We start from the raw sequence: 22,264 nt of genomic DNA on the forward strand, positions 1-22,264 counted from the left end.
GAGTCAAAAGGAACGACACTTCGCCATAGATCAGAGGGAATTAATTGTGGGTTGAAAAAAAAGTTTAGTGCATGAGATATAAATAAAACATTAGCGCTTTAGCCAATCATGAAAGTGCATTTTGTGCATTTTGACGTCATTATATATGAATTAAACATCAACTTTCAAATTTTCCAAAGGCTGTTATGTTGGCTGTGTACAAAACCTAGGGAAAATGAAAACACGCGAAAATAGTTCCCTCTCTAGCTCACTTTAGGAGCTTACGTACACGTAAGATCAGATTTCTGTGTGTGAGAGCTTAATAAAGGACTCGTCGATTATTCATAGGTAGAAACTCTTAAAAAACTCGGCAACTTACTTTATATATCGATCACTCGTGATGCATCACGGGCAGGCGTATGAAAAATGATGTAATGGTAGGACACGCAAACAAAAGTGCATGATGGGAATGAATACACGTTTCGTCAACGGACCGTCCCTCTGCCATATGAGAATGCTGCCATCCTGCGGCATACGTTTTTAAAGTTCAAACGTGGATTCTGAGAAGACTGAATTGGCAGGGAAAGTTCGGCCCACAGCAAAAACCGGTAAAAATGATAAAAAATAAATAACCATTATTGTGAAACGATATCGGTTAGTACTTGGATGGGAGACCGCCTGGGAATACCGGGTGTTGTAGGCATTTTTTGCTTCATGAAATGCCCCTTTATTCATTTTTACATTTTAAGTCGTTGGTATTTGTTTTCCTTATAGTATCACTTTTGTCTCTTTTTGTTGTCTTTTTCGTCTCCTTCGTCACCCTTTTTAATAGAGCAGGAATAAACTTTTCGCTTGATGTCCGACATTCAAGGCAATGAGGAAAGTCGTTTGTTTGCAAGCACAGGGTCTCCAAGAGACGAGGCGCGCAGTTCAAGGCCTACACCATCATGTGAATTGTTGCGTCACACACAGGTGCGCATCCAAGAAAAAAAACACGACAATATCTCAAAATTCTCGTAGGTAGGCATCCGATGGAAACTGAAACAAACCCAATGAAAGATCGGTGGAATGACTGAAGACATCAAGAAACCAATATTATTACTGACAGGGATTAAATAGATGATGACGTCATAGTATCCCTTCAAATAGCTTGACTTTGATGGAGCAAGAGCCTACGACCATACCATGCTGAATATACCGGTTCTCGTCCGATCACCGAAGTCAAGCAGCATAGGGCTCGGTTAGTACTTGGATGGGAGACCGCCTGGGAATACCGGGTGTTGTAGGCATTTTTTGCTTCATGAAATGCCCCTTTATTCATTTTTACATTTTAAGTCGTTGGTATTTGTTTTCCTTATAGTATCACTTTTGTCTCTTTTTGTTGTCTTTTTCGTCTCCTTCGTCACCCTTTTTAATAGAGCAGGAATAAACTTTTCGCTTGATGTCCGACATTCAAGGCAATGAGGAAAGTCGTTTGTTTGCAAGCACAGGGTCTCCAAGAGACGAGGCGCGCAGTTCAAGGCCTACACCATCATGTGAATTGTTGCGTCACACACAGGTGCGCATCCAAGAAAAAAAACACGACAATATCTCAAAATTCTCGTAGGTAGGCATCCGATGGAAACTGAAACAAACCCAATGAAAGATCGGTGGAATGACTGAAGACATCAAGAAACCAATATTATTACTGACAGGGATTAAATAGATGATGACGTCATAGTATCCCTTCAAATAGCTTGACTTTGATGGAGCAAGAGCCTACGACCATACCATGCTGAATATACCGGTTCTCGTCCGATCACCGAAGTCAAGCAGCATAGGGCTCGGTTAGTACTTGGATGGGAGACCGCCTGGGAATACCGGGTGTTGTAGGCATTTTTTGCTTCATGAAATGCCCCTTTATTCATTTTTACATTTTAAGTCGTTGGTATTTGTTTTCCTTATAGTATCACTTTTGTCTCTTTTTGTTGTCTTTTTCGTCTCCTTCGTCACCCTTTTTAATAGAGCAGGAATAAACTTTTCGCTTGATGTCCGACATTCAAGGCAATGAGGAAAGTCGTTTGTTTGCAAGCACAGGGTCTCCAAGAGACGAGGCGCGCAGTTCAAGGCCTACACCATCATGTGAATTGTTGCGTCACACACAGGTGCGCATCCAAGAAAAAAAACACGACAATATCTCAAAATTCTCGTAGGTAGGCATCCGATGGAAACTGAAACAAACCCAATGAAAGATCGGTGGAATGACTGAAGACATCAAGAAACCAATATTATTACTGACAGGGATTAAATAGATGATGACGTCATAGTATCCCTTCAAATAGCTTGACTTTGATGGAGCAAGAGCCTACGACCATACCATGCTGAATATACCGGTTCTCGTCCGATCACCGAAGTCAAGCAGCATAGGGCTCGGTTAGTACTTGGATGGGAGACCGCCTGGGAATACCGGGTGTTGTAGGCATTTTTTGCTTCATGAAATGCCCCTTTATTCATTTTTACATTTTAAGTCGTTGGTATTTGTTTTCCTTATAGTATCACTTTTGTCTCTTTTTGTTGTCTTTTTCGTCTCCTTCGTCACCCTTTTTAATAGAGCAGGAATAAACTTTTCGCTTGATGTCCGACATTCAAGGCAATGAGGAAAGTCGTTTGTTTGCAAGCACAGGGTCTCCAAGAGACGAGGCGCGCAGTTCAAGGCCTACACCATCATGTGAATTGTTGCGTCACACACAGGTGCGCATCCAAGAAAAAAAACACGACAATATCTCAAAATTCTCGTAGGTAGGCATCCGATGGAAACTGAAACAAACCCAATGAAAGATCGGTGGAATGACTGAAGACATCAAGAAACCAATATTATTACTGACAGGGATTAAATAGATGATGACGTCATAGTATCCCTTCAAATAGCTTGACTTTGATGGAGCAAGAGCCTACGACCATACCATGCTGAATATACCGGTTCTCGTCCGATCACCGAAGTCAAGCAGCATAGGGCTCGGTTAGTACTTGGATGGGAGACCGCCTGGGAATACCGGGTGTTGTAGGCATTTTTTGCTTCATGAAATGCCCCTTTATTCATTTTTACATTTTAAGTCGTTGGTATTTGTTTTCCTTATAGTATCACTTTTGTCTCTTTTTGTTGTCTTTTTCGTCTCCTTCGTCACCCTTTTTAATAGAGCAGGAATAAACTTTTCGCTTGATGTCCGACATTCAAGGCAATGAGGAAAGTCGTTTGTTTGCAAGCACAGGGTCTCCAAGAGACGAGGCGCGCAGTTCAAGGCCTACACCATCATGTGAATTGTTGCGTCACACACAGGTGCGCATCCAAGAAAAAAAACACGACAATATCTCAAAATTCTCGTAGGTAGGCATCCGATGGAAACTGAAACAAACCCAATGAAAGATCGGTGGAATGACTGAAGACATCAAGAAACCAATATTATTACTGACAGGGATTAAATAGATGATGACGTCATAGTATCCCTTCAAATAGCTTGACTTTGATGGAGCAAGAGCCTACGACCATACCATGCTGAATATACCGGTTCTCGTCCGATCACCGAAGTCAAGCAGCATAGGGCTCGGTTAGTACTTGGATGGGAGACCGCCTGGGAATACCGGGTGTTGTAGGCATTTTTTGCTTCATGAAATGCCCCTTTATTCATTTTTACATTTTAAGTCGTTGGTATTTGTTTTCCTTATAGTATCACTTTTGTCTCTTTTTGTTGTCTTTTTCGTCTCCTTCGTCACCCTTTTTAATAGAGCAGGAATAAACTTTTCGCTTGATGTCCGACATTCAAGGCAATGAGGAAAGTCGTTTGTTTGCAAGCACAGGGTCTCCAAGAGACGAGGCGCGCAGTTCAAGGCCTACACCATCATGTGAATTGTTGCGTCACACACAGGTGCGCATCCAAGAAAAAAAACACGACAATATCTCAAAATTCTCGTAGGTAGGCATCCGATGGAAACTGAAACAAACCCAATGAAAGATCGGTGGAATGACTGAAGACATCAAGAAACCAATATTATTACTGACAGGGATTAAATAGATGATGACGTCATAGTATCCCTTCAAATAGCTTGACTTTGATGGAGCAAGAGCCTACGACCATACCATGCTGAATATACCGGTTCTCGTCCGATCACCGAAGTCAAGCAGCATAGGGCTCGGTTAGTACTTGGATGGGAGACCGCCTGGGAATACCGGGTGTTGTAGGCATTTTTTGCTTCATGAAATGCCCCTTTATTCATTTTTACATTTTAAGTCGTTGGTATTTGTTTTCCTTATAGTATCACTTTTGTCTCTTTTTGTTGTCTTTTTCGTCTCCTTCGTCACCCTTTTTAATAGAGCAGGAATAAACTTTTCGCTTGATGTCCGACATTCAAGGCAATGAGGAAAGTCGTTTGTTTGCAAGCACAGGGTCTCCAAGAGACGAGGCGCGCAGTTCAAGGCCTACACCATCATGTGAATTGTTGCGTCACACACAGGTGCGCATCCAAGAAAAAAAACACGACAATATCTCAAAATTCTCGTAGGTAGGCATCCGATGGAAACTGAAACAAACCCAATGAAAGATCGGTGGAATGACTGAAGACATCAAGAAACCAATATTATTACTGACAGGGATTAAATAGATGATGACGTCATAGTATCCCTTCAAATAGCTTGACTTTGATGGAGCAAGAGCCTACGACCATACCATGCTGAATATACCGGTTCTCGTCCGATCACCGAAGTCAAGCAGCATAGGGCTCGGTTAGTACTTGGATGGGAGACCGCCTGGGAATACCGGGTGTTGTAGGCATTTTTTGCTTCATGAAATGCCCCTTTATTCATTTTTACATTTTAAGTCGTTGGTATTTGTTTTCCTTATAGTATCACTTTTGTCTCTTTTTGTTGTCTTTTTCGTCTCCTTCGTCACCCTTTTTAATAGAGCAGGAATAAACTTTTCGCTTGATGTCCGACATTCAAGGCAATGAGGAAAGTCGTTTGTTTGCAAGCACAGGGTCTCCAAGAGACGAGGCGCGCAGTTCAAGGCCTACACCATCATGTGAATTGTTGCGTCACACACAGGTGCGCATCCAAGAAAAAAAACACGACAATATCTCAAAATTCTCGTAGGTAGGCATCCGATGGAAACTGAAACAAACCCAATGAAAGATCGGTGGAATGACTGAAGACATCAAGAAACCAATATTATTACTGACAGGGATTAAATAGATGATGACGTCATAGTATCCCTTCAAATAGCTTGACTTTGATGGAGCAAGAGCCTACGACCATACCATGCTGAATATACCGGTTCTCGTCCGATCACCGAAGTCAAGCAGCATAGGGCTCGGTTAGTACTTGGATGGGAGACCGCCTGGGAATACCGGGTGTTGTAGGCATTTTTTGCTTCATGAAATGCCCCTTTATTCATTTTTACATTTTAAGTCGTTGGTATTTGTTTTCCTTATAGTATCACTTTTGTCTCTTTTTGTTGTCTTTTTCGTCTCCTTCGTCACCCTTTTTAATAGAGCAGGAATAAACTTTTCGCTTGATGTCCGACATTCAAGGCAATGAGGAAAGTCGTTTGTTTGCAAGCACAGGGTCTCCAAGAGACGAGGCGCGCAGTTCAAGGCCTACACCATCATGTGAATTGTTGCGTCACACACAGGTGCGCATCCAAGAAAAAAAACACGACAATATCTCAAAATTCTCGTAGGTAGGCATCCGATGGAAACTGAAACAAACCCAATGAAAGATCGGTGGAATGACTGAAGACATCAAGAAACCAATATTATTACTGACAGGGATTAAATAGATGATGACGTCATAGTATCCCTTCAAATAGCTTGACTTTGATGGAGCAAGAGCCTACGACCATACCATGCTGAATATACCGGTTCTCGTCCGATCACCGAAGTCAAGCAGCATAGGGCTCGGTTAGTACTTGGATGGGAGACCGCCTGGGAATACCGGGTGTTGTAGGCATTTTTTGCTTCATGAAATGCCCCTTTATTCATTTTTACATTTTAAGTCGTTGGTATTTGTTTTCCTTATAGTATCACTTTTGTCTCTTTTTGTTGTCTTTTTCGTCTCCTTCGTCACCCTTTTTAATAGAGCAGGAATAAACTTTTCGCTTGATGTCCGACATTCAAGGCAATGAGGAAAGTCGTTTGTTTGCAAGCACAGGGTCTCCAAGAGACGAGGCGCGCAGTTCAAGGCCTACACCATCATGTGAATTGTTGCGTCACACACAGGTGCGCATCCAAGAAAAAAAACACGACAATATCTCAAAATTCTCGTAGGTAGGCATCCGATGGAAACTGAAACAAACCCAATGAAAGATCGGTGGAATGACTGAAGACATCAAGAAACCAATATTATTACTGACAGGGATTAAATAGATGATGACGTCATAGTATCCCTTCAAATAGCTTGACTTTGATGGAGCAAGAGCCTACGACCATACCATGCTGAATATACCGGTTCTCGTCCGATCACCGAAGTCAAGCAGCATAGGGCTCGGTTAGTACTTGGATGGGAGACCGCCTGGGAATACCGGGTGTTGTAGGCATTTTTTGCTTCATGAAATGCCCCTTTATTCATTTTTACATTTTAAGTCGTTGGTATTTGTTTTCCTTATAGTATCACTTTTGTCTCTTTTTGTTGTCTTTTTCGTCTCCTTCGTCACCCTTTTTAATAGAGCAGGAATAAACTTTTCGCTTGATGTCCGACATTCAAGGCAATGAGGAAAGTCGTTTGTTTGCAAGCACAGGGTCTCCAAGAGACGAGGCGCGCAGTTCAAGGCCTACACCATCATGTGAATTGTTGCGTCACACACAGGTGCGCATCCAAGAAAAAAAACACGACAATATCTCAAAATTCTCGTAGGTAGGCATCCGATGGAAACTGAAACAAACCCAATGAAAGATCGGTGGAATGACTGAAGACATCAAGAAACCAATATTATTACTGACAGGGATTAAATAGATGATGACGTCATAGTATCCCTTCAAATAGCTTGACTTTGATGGAGCAAGAGCCTACGACCATACCATGCTGAATATACCGGTTCTCGTCCGATCACCGAAGTCAAGCAGCATAGGGCTCGGTTAGTACTTGGATGGGAGACCGCCTGGGAATACCGGGTGTTGTAGGCATTTTTTGCTTCATGAAATGCCCCTTTATTCATTTTTACATTTTAAGTCGTTGGTATTTGTTTTCCTTATAGTATCACTTTTGTCTCTTTTTGTTGTCTTTTTCGTCTCCTTCGTCACCCTTTTTAATAGAGCAGGAATAAACTTTTCGCTTGATGTCCGACATTCAAGGCAATGAGGAAAGTCGTTTGTTTGCAAGCACAGGGTCTCCAAGAGACGAGGCGCGCAGTTCAAGGCCTACACCATCATGTGAATTGTTGCGTCACACACAGGTGCGCATCCAAGAAAAAAAACACGACAATATCTCAAAATTCTCGTAGGTAGGCATCCGATGGAAACTGAAACAAACCCAATGAAAGATCGGTGGAATGACTGAAGACATCAAGAAACCAATATTATTACTGACAGGGATTAAATAGATGATGACGTCATAGTATCCCTTCAAATAGCTTGACTTTGATGGAGCAAGAGCCTACGACCATACCATGCTGAATATACCGGTTCTCGTCCGATCACCGAAGTCAAGCAGCATAGGGCTCGGTTAGTACTTGGATGGGAGACCGCCTGGGAATACCGGGTGTTGTAGGCATTTTTTGCTTCATGAAATGCCCCTTTATTCATTTTTACATTTTAAGTCGTTGGTATTTGTTTTCCTTATAGTATCACTTTTGTCTCTTTTTGTTGTCTTTTTCGTCTCCTTCGTCACCCTTTTTAATAGAGCAGGAATAAACTTTTCGCTTGATGTCCGACATTCAAGGCAATGAGGAAAGTCGTTTGTTTGCAAGCACAGGGTCTCCAAGAGACGAGGCGCGCAGTTCAAGGCCTACACCATCATGTGAATTGTTGCGTCACACACAGGTGCGCATCCAAGAAAAAAAACACGACAATATCTCAAAATTCTCGTAGGTAGGCATCCGATGGAAACTGAAACAAACCCAATGAAAGATCGGTGGAATGACTGAAGACATCAAGAAACCAATATTATTACTGACAGGGATTAAATAGATGATGACGTCATAGTATCCCTTCAAATAGCTTGACTTTGATGGAGCAAGAGCCTACGACCATACCATGCTGAATATACCGGTTCTCGTCCGATCACCGAAGTCAAGCAGCATAGGGCTCGGTTAGTACTTGGATGGGAGACCGCCTGGGAATACCGGGTGTTGTAGGCATTTTTTGCTTCATGAAATGCCCCTTTATTCATTTTTACATTTTAAGTCGTTGGTATTTGTTTTCCTTATAGTATCACTTTTGTCTCTTTTTGTTGTCTTTTTCGTCTCCTTCGTCACCCTTTTTAATAGAGCAGGAATAAACTTTTCGCTTGATGTCCGACATTCAAGGCAATGAGGAAAGTCGTTTGTTTGCAAGCACAGGGTCTCCAAGAGACGAGGCGCGCAGTTCAAGGCCTACACCATCATGTGAATTGTTGCGTCACACACAGGTGCGCATCCAAGAAAAAAAACACGACAATATCTCAAAATTCTCGTAGGTAGGCATCCGATGGAAACTGAAACAAACCCAATGAAAGATCGGTGGAATGACTGAAGACATCAAGAAACCAATATTATTACTGACAGGGATTAAATAGATGATGACGTCATAGTATCCCTTCAAATAGCTTGACTTTGATGGAGCAAGAGCCTACGACCATACCATGCTGAATATACCGGTTCTCGTCCGATCACCGAAGTCAAGCAGCATAGGGCTCGGTTAGTACTTGGATGGGAGACCGCCTGGGAATACCGGGTGTTGTAGGCATTTTTTGCTTCATGAAATGCCCCTTTATTCATTTTTACATTTTAAGTCGTTGGTATTTGTTTTCCTTATAGTATCACTTTTGTCTCTTTTTGTTGTCTTTTTCGTCTCCTTCGTCACCCTTTTTAATAGAGCAGGAATAAACTTTTCGCTTGATGTCCGACATTCAAGGCAATGAGGAAAGTCGTTTGTTTGCAAGCACAGGGTCTCCAAGAGACGAGGCGCGCAGTTCAAGGCCTACACCATCATGTGAATTGTTGCGTCACACACAGGTGCGCATCCAAGAAAAAAAACACGACAATATCTCAAAATTCTCGTAGGTAGGCATCCGATGGAAACTGAAACAAACCCAATGAAAGATCGGTGGAATGACTGAAGACATCAAGAAACCAATATTATTACTGACAGGGATTAAATAGATGATGACGTCATAGTATCCCTTCAAATAGCTTGACTTTGATGGAGCAAGAGCCTACGACCATACCATGCTGAATATACCGGTTCTCGTCCGATCACCGAAGTCAAGCAGCATAGGGCTCGGTTAGTACTTGGATGGGAGACCGCCTGGGAATACCGGGTGTTGTAGGCATTTTTTGCTTCATGAAATGCCCCTTTATTCATTTTTACATTTTAAGTCGTTGGTATTTGTTTTCCTTATAGTATCACTTTTGTCTCTTTTTGTTGTCTTTTTCGTCTCCTTCGTCACCCTTTTTAATAGAGCAGGAATAAACTTTTCGCTTGATGTCCGACATTCAAGGCAATGAGGAAAGTCGTTTGTTTGCAAGCACAGGGTCTCCAAGAGACGAGGCGCGCAGTTCAAGGCCTACACCATCATGTGAATTGTTGCGTCACACACAGGTGCGCATCCAAGAAAAAAAACACGACAATATCTCAAAATTCTCGTAGGTAGGCATCCGATGGAAACTGAAACAAACCCAATGAAAGATCGGTGGAATGACTGAAGACATCAAGAAACCAATATTATTACTGACAGGGATTAAATAGATGATGACGTCATAGTATCCCTTCAAATAGCTTGACTTTGATGGAGCAAGAGCCTACGACCATACCATGCTGAATATACCGGTTCTCGTCCGATCACCGAAGTCAAGCAGCATAGGGCTCGGTTAGTACTTGGATGGGAGACCGCCTGGGAATACCGGGTGTTGTAGGCATTTTTTGCTTCATGAAATGCCCCTTTATTCATTTTTACATTTTAAGTCGTTGGTATTTGTTTTCCTTATAGTATCACTTTTGTCTCTTTTTGTTGTCTTTTTCGTCTCCTTCGTCACCCTTTTTAATAGAGCAGGAATAAACTTTTCGCTTGATGTCCGACATTCAAGGCAATGAGGAAAGTCGTTTGTTTGCAAGCACAGGGTCTCCAAGAGACGAGGCGCGCAGTTCAAGGCCTACACCATCATGTGAATTGTTGCGTCACACACAGGTGCGCATCCAAGAAAAAAAACACGACAATATCTCAAAATTCTCGTAGGTAGGCATCCGATGGAAACTGAAACAAACCCAATGAAAGATCGGTGGAATGACTGAAGACATCAAGAAACCAATATTATTACTGACAGGGATTAAATAGATGATGACGTCATAGTATCCCTTCAAATAGCTTGACTTTGATGGAGCAAGAGCCTACGACCATACCATGCTGAATATACCGGTTCTCGTCCGATCACCGAAGTCAAGCAGCATAGGGCTCGGTTAGTACTTGGATGGGAGACCGCCTGGGAATACCGGGTGTTGTAGGCATTTTTTGCTTCATGAAATGCCCCTTTATTCATTTTTACATTTTAAGTCGTTGGTATTTGTTTTCCTTATAGTATCACTTTTGTCTCTTTTTGTTGTCTTTTTCGTCTCCTTCGTCACCCTTTTTAATAGAGCAGGAATAAACTTTTCGCTTGATGTCCGACATTCAAGGCAATGAGGAAAGTCGTTTGTTTGCAAGCACAGGGTCTCCAAGAGACGAGGCGCGCAGTTCAAGGCCTACACCATCATGTGAATTGTTGCGTCACACACAGGTGCGCATCCAAGAAAAAAAACACGACAATATCTCAAAATTCTCGTAGGTAGGCATCCGATGGAAACTGAAACAAACCCAATGAAAGATCGGTGGAATGACTGAAGACATCAAGAAACCAATATTATTACTGACAGGGATTAAATAGATGATGACGTCATAGTATCCCTTCAAATAGCTTGACTTTGATGGAGCAAGAGCCTACGACCATACCATGCTGAATATACCGGTTCTCGTCCGATCACCGAAGTCAAGCAGCATAGGGCTCGGTTAGTACTTGGATGGGAGACCGCCTGGGAATACCGGGTGTTGTAGGCATTTTTTGCTTCATGAAATGCCCCTTTATTCATTTTTACATTTTAAGTCGTTGGTATTTGTTTTCCTTATAGTATCACTTTTGTCTCTTTTTGTTGTCTTTTTCGTCTCCTTCGTCACCCTTTTTAATAGAGCAGGAATAAACTTTTCGCTTGATGTCCGACATTCAAGGCAATGAGGAAAGTCGTTTGTTTGCAAGCACAGGGTCTCCAAGAGACGAGGCGCGCAGTTCAAGGCCTACACCATCATGTGAATTGTTGCGTCACACACAGGTGCGCATCCAAGAAAAAAAACACGACAATATCTCAAAATTCTCGTAGGTAGGCATCCGATGGAAACTGAAACAAACCCAATGAAAGATCGGTGGAATGACTGAAGACATCAAGAAACCAATATTATTACTGACAGGGATTAAATAGATGATGACGTCATAGTATCCCTTCAAATAGCTTGACTTTGATGGAGCAAGAGCCTACGACCATACCATGCTGAATATACCGGTTCTCGTCCGATCACCGAAGTCAAGCAGCATAGGGCTCGGTTAGTACTTGGATGGGAGACCGCCTGGGAATACCGGGTGTTGTAGGCATTTTTTGCTTCATGAAATGCCCCTTTATTCATTTTTACATTTTAAGTCGTTGGTATTTGTTTTCCTTATAGTATCACTTTTGTCTCTTTTTGTTGTCTTTTTCGTCTCCTTCGTCACCCTTTTTAATAGAGCAGGAATAAACTTTTCGCTTGATGTCCGACATTCAAGGCAATGAGGAAAGTCGTTTGTTTGCAAGCACAGGGTCTCCAAGAGACGAGGCGCGCAGTTCAAGGCCTACACCATCATGTGAATTGTTGCGTCACACACAGGTGCGCATCCAAGAAAAAAAACACGACAATATCTCAAAATTCTCGTAGGTAGGCATCCGATGGAAACTGAAACAAACCCAATGAAAGATCGGTGGAATGACTGAAGACATCAAGAAACCAATATTATTACTGACAGGGATTAAATAGATGATGACGTCATAGTATCCCTTCAAATAGCTTGACTTTGATGGAGCAAGAGCCTACGACCATACCATGCTGAATATACCGGTTCTCGTCCGATCACCGAAGTCAAGCAGCATAGGGCTCGGTTAGTACTTGGATGGGAGACCGCCTGGGAATACCGGGTGTTGTAGGCATTTTTTGCTTCATGAAATGCCCCTTTATTCATTTTTACATTTTAAGTCGTTGGTATTTGTTTTCCTTATAGTATCACTTTTGTCTCTTTTTGTTGTCTTTTTCGTCTCCTTCGTCACCCTTTTTAATAGAGCAGGAATAAACTTTTCGCTTGATGTCCGACATTCAAGGCAATGAGGAAAGTCGTTTGTTTGCAAGCACAGGGTCTCCAAGAGACGAGGCGCGCAGTTCAAGGCCTACACCATCATGTGAATTGTTGCGTCACACACAGGTGCGCATCCAAGAAAAAAAACACGACAATATCTCAAAATTCTCGTAGGTAGGCATCCGATGGAAACTGAAACAAACCCAATGAAAGATCGGTGGAATGACTGAAGACATCAAGAAACCAATATTATTACTGACAGGGATTAAATAGATGATGACGTCATAGTATCCCTTCAAATAGCTTGACTTTGATGGAGCAAGAGCCTACGACCATACCATGCTGAATATACCGGTTCTCGTCCGATCACCGAAGTCAAGCAGCATAGGGCTCGGTTAGTACTTGGATGGGAGACCGCCTGGGAATACCGGGTGTTGTAGGCATTTTTTGCTTCATGAAATGCCCCTTTATTCATTTTTACATTTTAAGTCGTTGGTATTTGTTTTCCTTATAGTATCACTTTTGTCTCTTTTTGTTGTCTTTTTCGTCTCCTTCGTCACCCTTTTTAATAGAGCAGGAATAAACTTTTCGCTTGATGTCCGACATTCAAGGCAATGAGGAAAGTCGTTTGTTTGCAAGCACAGGGTCTCCAAGAGACGAGGCGCGCAGTTCAAGGCCTACACCATCATGTGAATTGTTGCGTCACACACAGGTGCGCATCCAAGAAAAAAAACACGACAATATCTCAAAATTCTCGTAGGTAGGCATCCGATGGAAACTGAAACAAACCCAATGAAAGATCGGTGGAATGACTGAAGACATCAAGAAACCAATATTATTACTGACAGGGATTAAATAGATGATGACGTCATAGTATCCCTTCAAATAGCTTGACTTTGATGGAGCAAGAGCCTACGACCATACCATGCTGAATATACCGGTTCTCGTCCGATCACCGAAGTCAAGCAGCATAGGGCTCGGTTAGTACTTGGATGGGAGACCGCCTGGGAATACCGGGTGTTGTAGGCATTTTTTGCTTCATGAAATGCCCCTTTATTCATTTTTACATTTTAAGTCGTTGGTATTTGTTTTCCTTATAGTATCACTTTTGTCTCTTTTTGTTGTCTTTTTCGTCTCCTTCGTCACCCTTTTTAATAGAGCAGGAATAAACTTTTCGCTTGATGTCCGACATTCAAGGCAATGAGGAAAGTCGTTTGTTTGCAAGCACAGGGTCTCCAAGAGACGAGGCGCGCAGTTCAAGGCCTACACCATCATGTGAATTGTTGCGTCACACACAGGTGCGCATCCAAGAAAAAAAACACGACAATATCTCAAAATTCTCGTAGGTAGGCATCCGATGGAAACTGAAACAAACCCAATGAAAGATCGGTGGAATGACTGAAGACATCAAGAAACCAATATTATTACTGACAGGGATTAAATAGATGATGACGTCATAGTATCCCTTCAAATAGCTTGACTTTGATGGAGCAAGAGCCTACGACCATACCATGCTGAATATACCGGTTCTCGTCCGATCACCGAAGTCAAGCAGCATAGGGCTCGGTTAGTACTTGGATGGGAGACCGCCTGGGAATACCGGGTGTTGTAGGCATTTTTTGCTTCATGAAATGCCCCTTTATTCATTTTTACATTTTAAGTCGTTGGTATTTGTTTTCCTTATAGTATCACTTTTGTCTCTTTTTGTTGTCTTTTTCGTCTCCTTCGTCACCCTTTTTAATAGAGCAGGAATAAACTTTTCGCTTGATGTCCGACATTCAAGGCAATGAGGAAAGTCGTTTGTTTGCAAGCACAGGGTCTCCAAGAGACGAGGCGCGCAGTTCAAGGCCTACACCATCATGTGAATTGTTGCGTCACACACAGGTGCGCATCCAAGAAAAAAAACACGACAATATCTCAAAATTCTCGTAGGTAGGCATCCGATGGAAACTGAAACAAACCCAATGAAAGATCGGTGGAATGACTGAAGACATCAAGAAACCAATATTATTACTGACAGGGATTAAATAGATGATGACGTCATAGTATCCCTTCAAATAGCTTGACTTTGATGGAGCAAGAGCCTACGACCATACCATGCTGAATATACCGGTTCTCGTCCGATCACCGAAGTCAAGCAGCATAGGGCTCGGTTAGTACTTGGATGGGAGACCGCCTGGGAATACCGGGTGTTGTAGGCATTTTTTGCTTCATGAAATGCCCCTTTATTCATTTTTACATTTTAAGTCGTTGGTATTTGTTTTCCTTATAGTATCACTTTTGTCTCTTTTTGTTGTCTTTTTCGTCTCCTTCGTCACCCTTTTTAATAGAGCAGGAATAAACTTTTCGCTTGATGTCCGACATTCAAGGCAATGAGGAAAGTCGTTTGTTTGCAAGCACAGGGTCTCCAAGAGACGAGGCGCGCAGTTCAAGGCCTACACCATCATGTGAATTGTTGCGTCACACACAGGTGCGCATCCAAGAAAAAAAACACGACAATATCTCAAAATTCTCGTAGGTAGGCATCCGATGGAAACTGAAACAAACCCAATGAAAGATCGGTGGAATGACTGAAGACATCAAGAAACCAATATTATTACTGACAGGGATTAAATAGATGATGACGTCATAGTATCCCTTCAAATAGCTTGACTTTGATGGAGCAAGAGCCTACGACCATACCATGCTGAATATACCGGTTCTCGTCCGATCACCGAAGTCAAGCAGCATAGGGCTCGGTTAGTACTTGGATGGGAGACCGCCTGGGAATACCGGGTGTTGTAGGCATTTTTTGCTTCATGAAATGCCCCTTTATTCATTTTTACATTTTAAGTCGTTGGTATTTGTTTTCCTTATAGTATCACTTTTGTCTCTTTTTGTTGTCTTTTTCGTCTCCTTCGTCACCCTTTTTAATAGAGCAGGAATAAACTTTTCGCTTGATGTCCGACATTCAAGGCAATGAGGAAAGTCGTTTGTTTGCAAGCACAGGGTCTCCAAGAGACGAGGCGCGCAGTTCAAGGCCTACACCATCATGTGAATTGTTGCGTCACACACAGGTGCGCATCCAAGAAAAAAAACACGACAATATCTCAAAATTCTCGTAGGTAGGCATCCGATGGAAACTGAAACAAACCCAATGAAAGATCGGTGGAATGACTGAAGACATCAAGAAACCAATATTATTACTGACAGGGATTAAATAGATGATGACGTCATAGTATCCCTTCAAATAGCTTGACTTTGATGGAGCAAGAGCCTACGACCATACCATGCTGAATATACCGGTTCTCGTCCGATCACCGAAGTCAAGCAGCATAGGGCTCGGTTAGTACTTGGATGGGAGACCGCCTGGGAATACCGGGTGTTGTAGGCATTTTTTGCTTCATGAAATGCCCCTTTATTCATTTTTACATTTTAAGTCGTTGGTATTTGTTTTCCTTATAGTATCACTTTTGTCTCTTTTTGTTGTCTTTTTCGTCTCCTTCGTCACCCTTTTTAATAGAGCAGGAATAAACTTTTCGCTTGATGTCCGACATTCAAGGCAATGAGGAAAGTCGTTTGTTTGCAAGCACAGGGTCTCCAAGAGACGAGGCGCGCAGTTCAAGGCCTACACCATCATGTGAATTGTTGCGTCACACACAGGTGCGCATCCAAGAAAAAAAACACGACAATATCTCAAAATTCTCGTAGGTAGGCATCCGATGGAAACTGAAACAAACCCAATGAAAGATCGGTGGAATGACTGAAGACATCAAGAAACCAATATTATTACTGACAGGGATTAAATAGATGATGACGTCATAGTATCCCTTCAAATAGCTTGACTTTGATGGAGCAAGAGCCTACGACCATACCATGCTGAATATACCGGTTCTCGTCCGATCACCGAAGTCAAGCAGCATAGGGCTCGGTTAGTACTTGGATGGGAGACCGCCTGGGAATACCGGGTGTTGTAGGCATTTTTTGCTTCATGAAATGCCCCTTTATTCATTTTTACATTTTAAGTCGTTGGTATTTGTTTTCCTTATAGTATCACTTTTGTCTCTTTTTGTTGTCTTTTTCGTCTCCTTCGTCACCCTTTTTAATAGAGCAGGAATAAACTTTTCGCTTGATGTCCGACATTCAAGGCAATGAGGAAAGTCGTTTGTTTGCAAGCACAGGGTCTCCAAGAGACGAGGCGCGCAGTTCAAGGCCTACACCATCATGTGAATTGTTGCGTCACACACAGGTGCGCATCCAAGAAAAAAAACACGACAATATCTCAAAATTCTCGTAGGTAGGCATCCGATGGAAACTGAAACAAACCCAATGAAAGATCGGTGGAATGACTGAAGACATCAAGAAACCAATATTATTACTGACAGGGATTAAATAGATGATGACGTCATAGTATCCCTTCAAATAGCTTGACTTTGATGGAGCAAGAGCCTACGACCATACCATGCTGAATATACCGGTTCTCGTCCGATCACCGAAGTCAAGCAGCATAGGGCTCGGTTAGTACTTGGATGGGAGACCGCCTGGGAATACCGGGTGTTGTAGGCATTTTTTGCTTCATGAAATGCCCCTTTATTCATTTTTACATTTTAAGTCGTTGGTATTTGTTTTCCTTATAGTATCACTTTTGTCTCTTTTTGTTGTCTTTTTCGTCTCCTTCGTCACCCTTTTTAATAGAGCAGGAATAAACTTTTCGCTTGATGTCCGACATTCAAGGCAATGAGGAAAGTCGTTTGTTTGCAAGCACAGGGTCTCCAAGAGACGAGGCGCGCAGTTCAAGGCCTACACCATCATGTGAATTGTTGCGTCACACACAGGTGCGCATCCAAGAAAAAAAACACGACAATATCTCAAAATTCTCGTAGGTAGGCATCCGATGGAAACTGAAACAAACCCAATGAAAGATCGGTGGAATGACTGAAGACATCAAGAAACCAATATTATTACTGACAGGGATTAAATAGATGATGACGTCATAGTATCCCTTCAAATAGCTTGACTTTGATGGAGCAAGAGCCTACGACCATACCATGCTGAATATACCGGTTCTCGTCCGATCACCGAAGTCAAGCAGCATAGGGCTCGGTTAGTACTTGGATGGGAGACCGCCTGGGAATACCGGGTGTTGTAGGCATTTTTTGCTTCATGAAATGCCCCTTTATTCATTTTTACATTTTAAGTCGTTGGTATTTGTTTTCCTTATAGTATCACTTTTGTCTCTTTTTGTTGTCTTTTCGTCTCCTTCGTCACCCTTTTTAATAGAGCAGGAATAAACTTTTCGCTTGATGTCCGACATTCAAGGCAATGAGGAAAGTCGTTTGTTTGCAAGCACAGGGTCTCCAAGAGACGAGGCGCGCAGTTCAAGGCCTACACCATCATGTGAATTGTTGCGTCACACACAGGTGCGCATCCAAGAAAAAAACACGACAATATCTCAAAATTCTCGTAGGTAGGCATCCGATGGAAACTGAAACAAACCCAATGAAAGATCGGTGGAATGACTGAAGACATCAAGAAACCAATATTATTACTGACAGGGATTAAATAGATGATGACGTCATAGTATCCCTTCAAATAGCTTGACTTTGATGGAGCAAGAGCCTACGACCATACCATGCTGAATATACCGTTCTCGTCCGATCACCGAAGTCAAGCAGCATAGGGCTCGGTTAGTACTTGGATGGGAGACCGCCTGGGAATACCGGGTGTTGTAGGCATTTTTGCTTCATGAAATGCCCCTTTATTCATTTTTACATTTTAAGTCGTTGGTATTTGTTTTCCTTATAGTATCACTTTTGTCTCTTTTTGTTGTCTTTTTCGTCTCCTTCGTCACCCTTTTTAATAGAGCAGGAATAAACTTTTCGCTTGATGTCCGACATTCAAGGCAATGAGGAAAGTCGTTTGTTTGCAAGCACAGGGTCTCCAAGAGACGAGGCGCGCAGTTCAAGGCTACACCATCATGTGAATTGTTGCGTCACACACAGGTGCGCATCCAAGAAAAAAAACACGACAATATCTCAAAATTCTCGTAGGTAGGCATCCGATGGAAACTGAAACAAACCCAATGAAAGATCGGTGGAATGACTGAAGACATCAAGAAAACCAATATTATTACTGACAGGGATTAAATAGATGATGACGTCATAGTATCCCTTCAAATAGCTTGACTTTTGATGGAGCAAGAGCCTACGACCATACCATGCTGAATATACCGGTTCTCGTCCGATCACCGAAGTCAAGCAGCATAGGCTCGGTTAGTACTTGGATGGGAGACCGCCTGGGAATACCGGGTGTTGTAGGCATTTTTTGCTTCATGAAATGCCCCTTTATTCATTTTTACATTTTAAGTCGTTGGTATTTGTTTTCCTTATAGTATCACTTTTGTCTCTTTTTGTTGTCTTTTTCGTCTCCTTCGTCACCCTTTTTAATAGAGCAGGAATAAACTTTTCGCTTGATGTCCGACATTCAAGGCAATGAAGGAAAGTCGTTTGTTTGCAAGCACAGGGTCTCCAAGAGACGAGGCGCGCAGTTCAAGGCCTACACCATCATGTGAATTGTTGCGTCACACACAGGTGCGCATCCAAGAAAAAAAACACGACAATATCTCAAAATTCTCGTAGGTAGGCATCCGATGGAAACTGAAACAAACCCAATGAAAGATCGGTGGAATGACTGAAGACATCAAGAAACCAATATTATTACTGACAGGGATTAAATAGATGATGACGTCATAGTATCCCTTCAAATAGCTTGACTTTGATGGAGCAAGAGCCTACGACCATACCATGCTGAATATACCGGTTCTCGTCCGATCACCGAAGTCAAGCAGCATAGGGCTCGGTTAGTACTTGGATGGGAGACCGCCTGGGAATACCGGGTGTTGTAGGCATTTTTTGCTTCATGAAATGCCCTTTATTCATTTTTACATTTTAAGTCGTTGGTATTTGTTTCCTTATAGTATCACTTTTGTCTCTTTTTGTTGTCTTTTTCGTCTCCTTCGTCACCCTTTTTAATAGAGCAGGAATAAACTTTTCGCTTGATGTCCGACATTCAAGGCAATGAGGAAAGTCGTTGTTTGCAAGCACAGGGTCTCCAAGAGACGAGGCGCGCAGTTCAAGCCTACACCATCATGTGAATTGTTGCGTCACACACAGGTGCGCATCCAAGAAAAAAAACACGACAATATCTCAAAATTCTCGTAGGTAGGCATCCGATGGAAACTGAAACAAACCCAATGAAAGATCGGTGGAATGACTGAAGACATCAAGAAACCAATATTATTACTGACAGGGATTAAATAGATGATGACGTCATAGTATCCCTTCAAATAGCTTGACTTTGATGGAGCAAGAGCCTACGACCATACCATGCTGAATATACCGGTTCTCGTCCGATCACCGAAGTCAAGCAGCATAGGGCTCGGTTAGTACTTGGATGGGAGACCGCCTGGGAATACCGGGTGTTGTAGGCATTTTTTGCTTCATGAAATGCCCCTTTATTCATTTTTACATTTTAAGTCGTTGGTATTTGTTTTTCCTTATAGTATCACTTTTGTCTCTTTTTGTTGTCTTTTTCGTCTCCTTCGTCACCCTTTTTAATAGAGCAGGAATAAACTTTTCGCTTGATGTCCGACATTCAAGGCAATGAGGAAAGTCGTTTGTTTGCAAGCACAGGGTCTCCAAGAGACGAGGCGCGCAGTTCAAGGCCTACACCATCATGTGAATTGTTGCGTCACACACAGGTGCGCATCCAAGAAAAAAAACACGACAATATCTCAAAATTCTCGTAGGTAGGCATCCGATGGAAACTGAAACAAACCCAATGAAAGATCGGTGGAATGACTGAAGACATCAAGAAACCAATATTATTACTGACAGGGATTAAATAGATGATGACGTCATAGTATCCCTTCAAATAGCTTGACTTTGATGGAGCAAGAGCCTACGACCATACCATGCTGAATATACCGGTTCTCGTCCGATCACCGAAGTCAAGCAGCATAGGGCTCGGTTAGTACTTGGATGGGAGACCGCCTGGGAATACCGGGTGTTGTAGGCATTTTTTGCTTCATGAAATGCCCCTTTATTCATTTTTACATTTTAAGTCGTTGGTATTTGTTTTCCTTATAGTATCACTTTTGTCTCTTTTTGTTGTCTTTTTCGTCTCCTTCGTCACCCTTTTTAATAGAGCAGGAATAAACTTTTCGCTTGATGTCCGACATTCAAGGCAATGAGGAAAGTCGTTTGTTTGCAAGCACAGGGTCTCCAAGAGACGAGGCGCGCAGTTCAAGGCCTACACCATCATGTGAATTGTTGCGTCACACACAGGTGCGCATCCAAGAAAAAAAACACGACAATATCTCAAAATTCTCGTAGGTAGGCATCCGATGGAAACTGAAACAAACCCAATGAAAGATCGGTGGAATGACTGAAGACATCAAGAAACCAATATTATTACTGACAGGGATTAAATAGATGATGACGTCATAGTATCCCTTCAAATAGCTTGACTTTGATGGAGCAAGAGCCTACGACCATACCATGCTGAATATACCGGTTCTCGTCCGATCACCGAAGTCAAGCAGCATAGGGCTCGGTTAGTACTTGGATGGGAGACCGCCTGGGAATACCGGGTGTTGTAGGCATTTTTTGCTTCATGAAATGCCCCTTTATTCATTTTTACATTTTAAGTCGTTGGTATTTGTTTTCCTTATAGTATCACTTTTGTCTCTTTTTGTTGTCTTTTTCGTCTCCTTCGTCACCCTTTTTAATAGAGCAGGAATAAACTTTTCGCTTGATGTCCGACATTCAAGGCAATGAGGAAAGTCGTTTGTTTGCAAGCACAGGGTCTCCAAGAGACGAGGCGCGCAGTTCAAGGCCTACACCATCATGTGAATTGTTGCGTCACACACAGGTGCGCATCCAAGAAAAAAACACGACAATATCTCAAAATTCTCGTAGGTAGGCATCCGATGGAAACTGAAACAAACCCAATGAAAGATCGGTGGAATGACTGAAGACATCAAGAAACCAATATTATTACTGACAGGGATTAAATAGATGATGACGTCATAGTATCCCTTCAAATAGCTTGACTTTGATGGAGCAAGAGCCTACGACCATACCATGCTGAATATACCGGTTCTCGTCCGATCACCGAAGTTCAAGCAGCATAGGGCTCGGTTAGTACTTGGATGGGAGACCGCCTGGGAATACCGGGTGTTGTAGGCATTTTTTGCTTCATGAAATGCCCCTTTATTCATTTTTACATTTTAAGTCGTTGGTATTTGTTTTCCTTATAGTATCACTTTTGTCTCTTTTTGTTGTCTTTTTTCGTCTCCTTCGTCACCCTTTTTAATAGAGCAGGAATAAACTTTTCGCTTGATGTCCGACATTCAAGGCAATGAGGAAAGTCGTTTGTTTGCAAGCACAGGGTCTCCAAGAGACGAGGCGCGCAGTTCAAGGCCTACACCATCATGTGAATTGTTGCGTCACACACAGGTGCGCATCCAAGAAAAAAAACACGACAATATCTCAAAATTCTCGTAGGTAGGCATCCGATGGAAACTGAAACAAACCCAATGAAAGATCGGTGGAATGACTGAAGACATCAAGAAACCAATATTATTACTGACAGGGATTAAAATAGATGATGACGTCATAGTATCCCTTCAAATAGCTTGACTTTGATGGAGCAAGAGCCTACGACCATACCATGCTGAA

General features: G+C 42.3%; 36 non-coding genes across 36 annotated transcripts; all 36 read left to right on the plus strand.

Annotated features, from left to right (window-relative positions):
* Nucleotides 1-1,149: 1,149 nt before the first annotated feature.
* LOC135157396 (5S ribosomal RNA) lies at nt 1,150-1,268 on the plus strand. The gene has a single exon (XR_010296390.1). It is a non-coding gene; the product is annotated as a 5S ribosomal RNA (ribosomal RNA).
* A 467-nt stretch (nt 1,269-1,735) lies between these two features.
* On the plus strand, nt 1,736-1,854 carry LOC135157407 (5S ribosomal RNA). The gene has a single exon (XR_010296401.1). It is a non-coding gene; the product is annotated as a 5S ribosomal RNA (ribosomal RNA).
* Nucleotides 1,855-2,321: 467 nt separating this feature from the next.
* Nucleotides 2,322-2,440, plus strand: LOC135157413 (5S ribosomal RNA). The gene has a single exon (XR_010296407.1). It is a non-coding gene; the product is annotated as a 5S ribosomal RNA (ribosomal RNA).
* A 467-nt stretch (nt 2,441-2,907) lies between these two features.
* On the plus strand, nt 2,908-3,026 carry LOC135157376 (5S ribosomal RNA). Its single transcript, XR_010296370.1, has one exon. It is a non-coding gene; the product is annotated as a 5S ribosomal RNA (ribosomal RNA).
* Nucleotides 3,027-3,493: 467 nt separating this feature from the next.
* Nucleotides 3,494-3,612, plus strand: LOC135157377 (5S ribosomal RNA). Its single transcript, XR_010296371.1, has one exon. It is a non-coding gene; the product is annotated as a 5S ribosomal RNA (ribosomal RNA).
* Nucleotides 3,613-4,079: 467 nt separating this feature from the next.
* On the plus strand, nt 4,080-4,198 carry LOC135157378 (5S ribosomal RNA). Its single transcript, XR_010296372.1, has one exon. It is a non-coding gene; the product is annotated as a 5S ribosomal RNA (ribosomal RNA).
* A 467-nt stretch (nt 4,199-4,665) lies between these two features.
* LOC135157379 (5S ribosomal RNA) lies at nt 4,666-4,784 on the plus strand. Its single transcript, XR_010296373.1, has one exon. It is a non-coding gene; the product is annotated as a 5S ribosomal RNA (ribosomal RNA).
* Nucleotides 4,785-5,251: 467 nt separating this feature from the next.
* LOC135157380 (5S ribosomal RNA) lies at nt 5,252-5,370 on the plus strand. The gene has a single exon (XR_010296374.1). It is a non-coding gene; the product is annotated as a 5S ribosomal RNA (ribosomal RNA).
* A 467-nt stretch (nt 5,371-5,837) lies between these two features.
* LOC135157381 (5S ribosomal RNA) lies at nt 5,838-5,956 on the plus strand. The gene has a single exon (XR_010296375.1). It is a non-coding gene; the product is annotated as a 5S ribosomal RNA (ribosomal RNA).
* Nucleotides 5,957-6,423: 467 nt separating this feature from the next.
* LOC135157382 (5S ribosomal RNA) lies at nt 6,424-6,542 on the plus strand. The gene has a single exon (XR_010296376.1). It is a non-coding gene; the product is annotated as a 5S ribosomal RNA (ribosomal RNA).
* A 467-nt stretch (nt 6,543-7,009) lies between these two features.
* LOC135157383 (5S ribosomal RNA) lies at nt 7,010-7,128 on the plus strand. The gene has a single exon (XR_010296377.1). It is a non-coding gene; the product is annotated as a 5S ribosomal RNA (ribosomal RNA).
* A 467-nt stretch (nt 7,129-7,595) lies between these two features.
* On the plus strand, nt 7,596-7,714 carry LOC135157384 (5S ribosomal RNA). The gene has a single exon (XR_010296378.1). It is a non-coding gene; the product is annotated as a 5S ribosomal RNA (ribosomal RNA).
* Nucleotides 7,715-8,181: 467 nt separating this feature from the next.
* LOC135157385 (5S ribosomal RNA) lies at nt 8,182-8,300 on the plus strand. The gene has a single exon (XR_010296379.1). It is a non-coding gene; the product is annotated as a 5S ribosomal RNA (ribosomal RNA).
* Nucleotides 8,301-8,767: 467 nt separating this feature from the next.
* Nucleotides 8,768-8,886, plus strand: LOC135157386 (5S ribosomal RNA). Its single transcript, XR_010296380.1, has one exon. It is a non-coding gene; the product is annotated as a 5S ribosomal RNA (ribosomal RNA).
* A 467-nt stretch (nt 8,887-9,353) lies between these two features.
* LOC135157387 (5S ribosomal RNA) lies at nt 9,354-9,472 on the plus strand. The gene has a single exon (XR_010296381.1). It is a non-coding gene; the product is annotated as a 5S ribosomal RNA (ribosomal RNA).
* A 467-nt stretch (nt 9,473-9,939) lies between these two features.
* LOC135157388 (5S ribosomal RNA) lies at nt 9,940-10,058 on the plus strand. The gene has a single exon (XR_010296382.1). It is a non-coding gene; the product is annotated as a 5S ribosomal RNA (ribosomal RNA).
* Nucleotides 10,059-10,525: 467 nt separating this feature from the next.
* On the plus strand, nt 10,526-10,644 carry LOC135157389 (5S ribosomal RNA). Its single transcript, XR_010296383.1, has one exon. It is a non-coding gene; the product is annotated as a 5S ribosomal RNA (ribosomal RNA).
* Nucleotides 10,645-11,111: 467 nt separating this feature from the next.
* LOC135157390 (5S ribosomal RNA) lies at nt 11,112-11,230 on the plus strand. The gene has a single exon (XR_010296384.1). It is a non-coding gene; the product is annotated as a 5S ribosomal RNA (ribosomal RNA).
* A 467-nt stretch (nt 11,231-11,697) lies between these two features.
* LOC135157391 (5S ribosomal RNA) lies at nt 11,698-11,816 on the plus strand. The gene has a single exon (XR_010296385.1). It is a non-coding gene; the product is annotated as a 5S ribosomal RNA (ribosomal RNA).
* A 467-nt stretch (nt 11,817-12,283) lies between these two features.
* LOC135157392 (5S ribosomal RNA) lies at nt 12,284-12,402 on the plus strand. Its single transcript, XR_010296386.1, has one exon. It is a non-coding gene; the product is annotated as a 5S ribosomal RNA (ribosomal RNA).
* A 467-nt stretch (nt 12,403-12,869) lies between these two features.
* Nucleotides 12,870-12,988, plus strand: LOC135157393 (5S ribosomal RNA). Its single transcript, XR_010296387.1, has one exon. It is a non-coding gene; the product is annotated as a 5S ribosomal RNA (ribosomal RNA).
* Nucleotides 12,989-13,455: 467 nt separating this feature from the next.
* On the plus strand, nt 13,456-13,574 carry LOC135157394 (5S ribosomal RNA). Its single transcript, XR_010296388.1, has one exon. It is a non-coding gene; the product is annotated as a 5S ribosomal RNA (ribosomal RNA).
* Nucleotides 13,575-14,041: 467 nt separating this feature from the next.
* On the plus strand, nt 14,042-14,160 carry LOC135157395 (5S ribosomal RNA). Its single transcript, XR_010296389.1, has one exon. It is a non-coding gene; the product is annotated as a 5S ribosomal RNA (ribosomal RNA).
* A 467-nt stretch (nt 14,161-14,627) lies between these two features.
* Nucleotides 14,628-14,746, plus strand: LOC135157397 (5S ribosomal RNA). The gene has a single exon (XR_010296391.1). It is a non-coding gene; the product is annotated as a 5S ribosomal RNA (ribosomal RNA).
* Nucleotides 14,747-15,213: 467 nt separating this feature from the next.
* LOC135157398 (5S ribosomal RNA) lies at nt 15,214-15,332 on the plus strand. The gene has a single exon (XR_010296392.1). It is a non-coding gene; the product is annotated as a 5S ribosomal RNA (ribosomal RNA).
* A 467-nt stretch (nt 15,333-15,799) lies between these two features.
* On the plus strand, nt 15,800-15,918 carry LOC135157399 (5S ribosomal RNA). The gene has a single exon (XR_010296393.1). It is a non-coding gene; the product is annotated as a 5S ribosomal RNA (ribosomal RNA).
* A 467-nt stretch (nt 15,919-16,385) lies between these two features.
* Nucleotides 16,386-16,504, plus strand: LOC135157400 (5S ribosomal RNA). Its single transcript, XR_010296394.1, has one exon. It is a non-coding gene; the product is annotated as a 5S ribosomal RNA (ribosomal RNA).
* A 467-nt stretch (nt 16,505-16,971) lies between these two features.
* Nucleotides 16,972-17,090, plus strand: LOC135157401 (5S ribosomal RNA). Its single transcript, XR_010296395.1, has one exon. It is a non-coding gene; the product is annotated as a 5S ribosomal RNA (ribosomal RNA).
* A 467-nt stretch (nt 17,091-17,557) lies between these two features.
* Nucleotides 17,558-17,676, plus strand: LOC135157402 (5S ribosomal RNA). Its single transcript, XR_010296396.1, has one exon. It is a non-coding gene; the product is annotated as a 5S ribosomal RNA (ribosomal RNA).
* Nucleotides 17,677-18,141: 465 nt separating this feature from the next.
* LOC135157412 (5S ribosomal RNA) lies at nt 18,142-18,259 on the plus strand. Its single transcript, XR_010296406.1, has one exon. It is a non-coding gene; the product is annotated as a 5S ribosomal RNA (ribosomal RNA).
* A 467-nt stretch (nt 18,260-18,726) lies between these two features.
* LOC135157411 (5S ribosomal RNA) lies at nt 18,727-18,844 on the plus strand. The gene has a single exon (XR_010296405.1). It is a non-coding gene; the product is annotated as a 5S ribosomal RNA (ribosomal RNA).
* A 468-nt stretch (nt 18,845-19,312) lies between these two features.
* Nucleotides 19,313-19,431, plus strand: LOC135157403 (5S ribosomal RNA). Its single transcript, XR_010296397.1, has one exon. It is a non-coding gene; the product is annotated as a 5S ribosomal RNA (ribosomal RNA).
* A 463-nt stretch (nt 19,432-19,894) lies between these two features.
* Nucleotides 19,895-20,013, plus strand: LOC135157404 (5S ribosomal RNA). Its single transcript, XR_010296398.1, has one exon. It is a non-coding gene; the product is annotated as a 5S ribosomal RNA (ribosomal RNA).
* A 468-nt stretch (nt 20,014-20,481) lies between these two features.
* Nucleotides 20,482-20,600, plus strand: LOC135157405 (5S ribosomal RNA). Its single transcript, XR_010296399.1, has one exon. It is a non-coding gene; the product is annotated as a 5S ribosomal RNA (ribosomal RNA).
* A 467-nt stretch (nt 20,601-21,067) lies between these two features.
* Nucleotides 21,068-21,186, plus strand: LOC135157406 (5S ribosomal RNA). Its single transcript, XR_010296400.1, has one exon. It is a non-coding gene; the product is annotated as a 5S ribosomal RNA (ribosomal RNA).
* A 466-nt stretch (nt 21,187-21,652) lies between these two features.
* Nucleotides 21,653-21,772, plus strand: LOC135157410 (5S ribosomal RNA). The gene has a single exon (XR_010296404.1). It is a non-coding gene; the product is annotated as a 5S ribosomal RNA (ribosomal RNA).
* The last annotated feature ends 492 nt before the right edge of the window (nt 21,773-22,264 follow it).

The sequence above is a fragment of the Lytechinus pictus genome, chromosome 17, assembly GCF_037042905.1.
Source record: "Lytechinus pictus isolate F3 Inbred chromosome 17, Lp3.0, whole genome shotgun sequence".
Taxonomy (NCBI): Eukaryota; Metazoa; Echinodermata; class Echinoidea; order Temnopleuroida; family Toxopneustidae; genus Lytechinus; species Lytechinus pictus.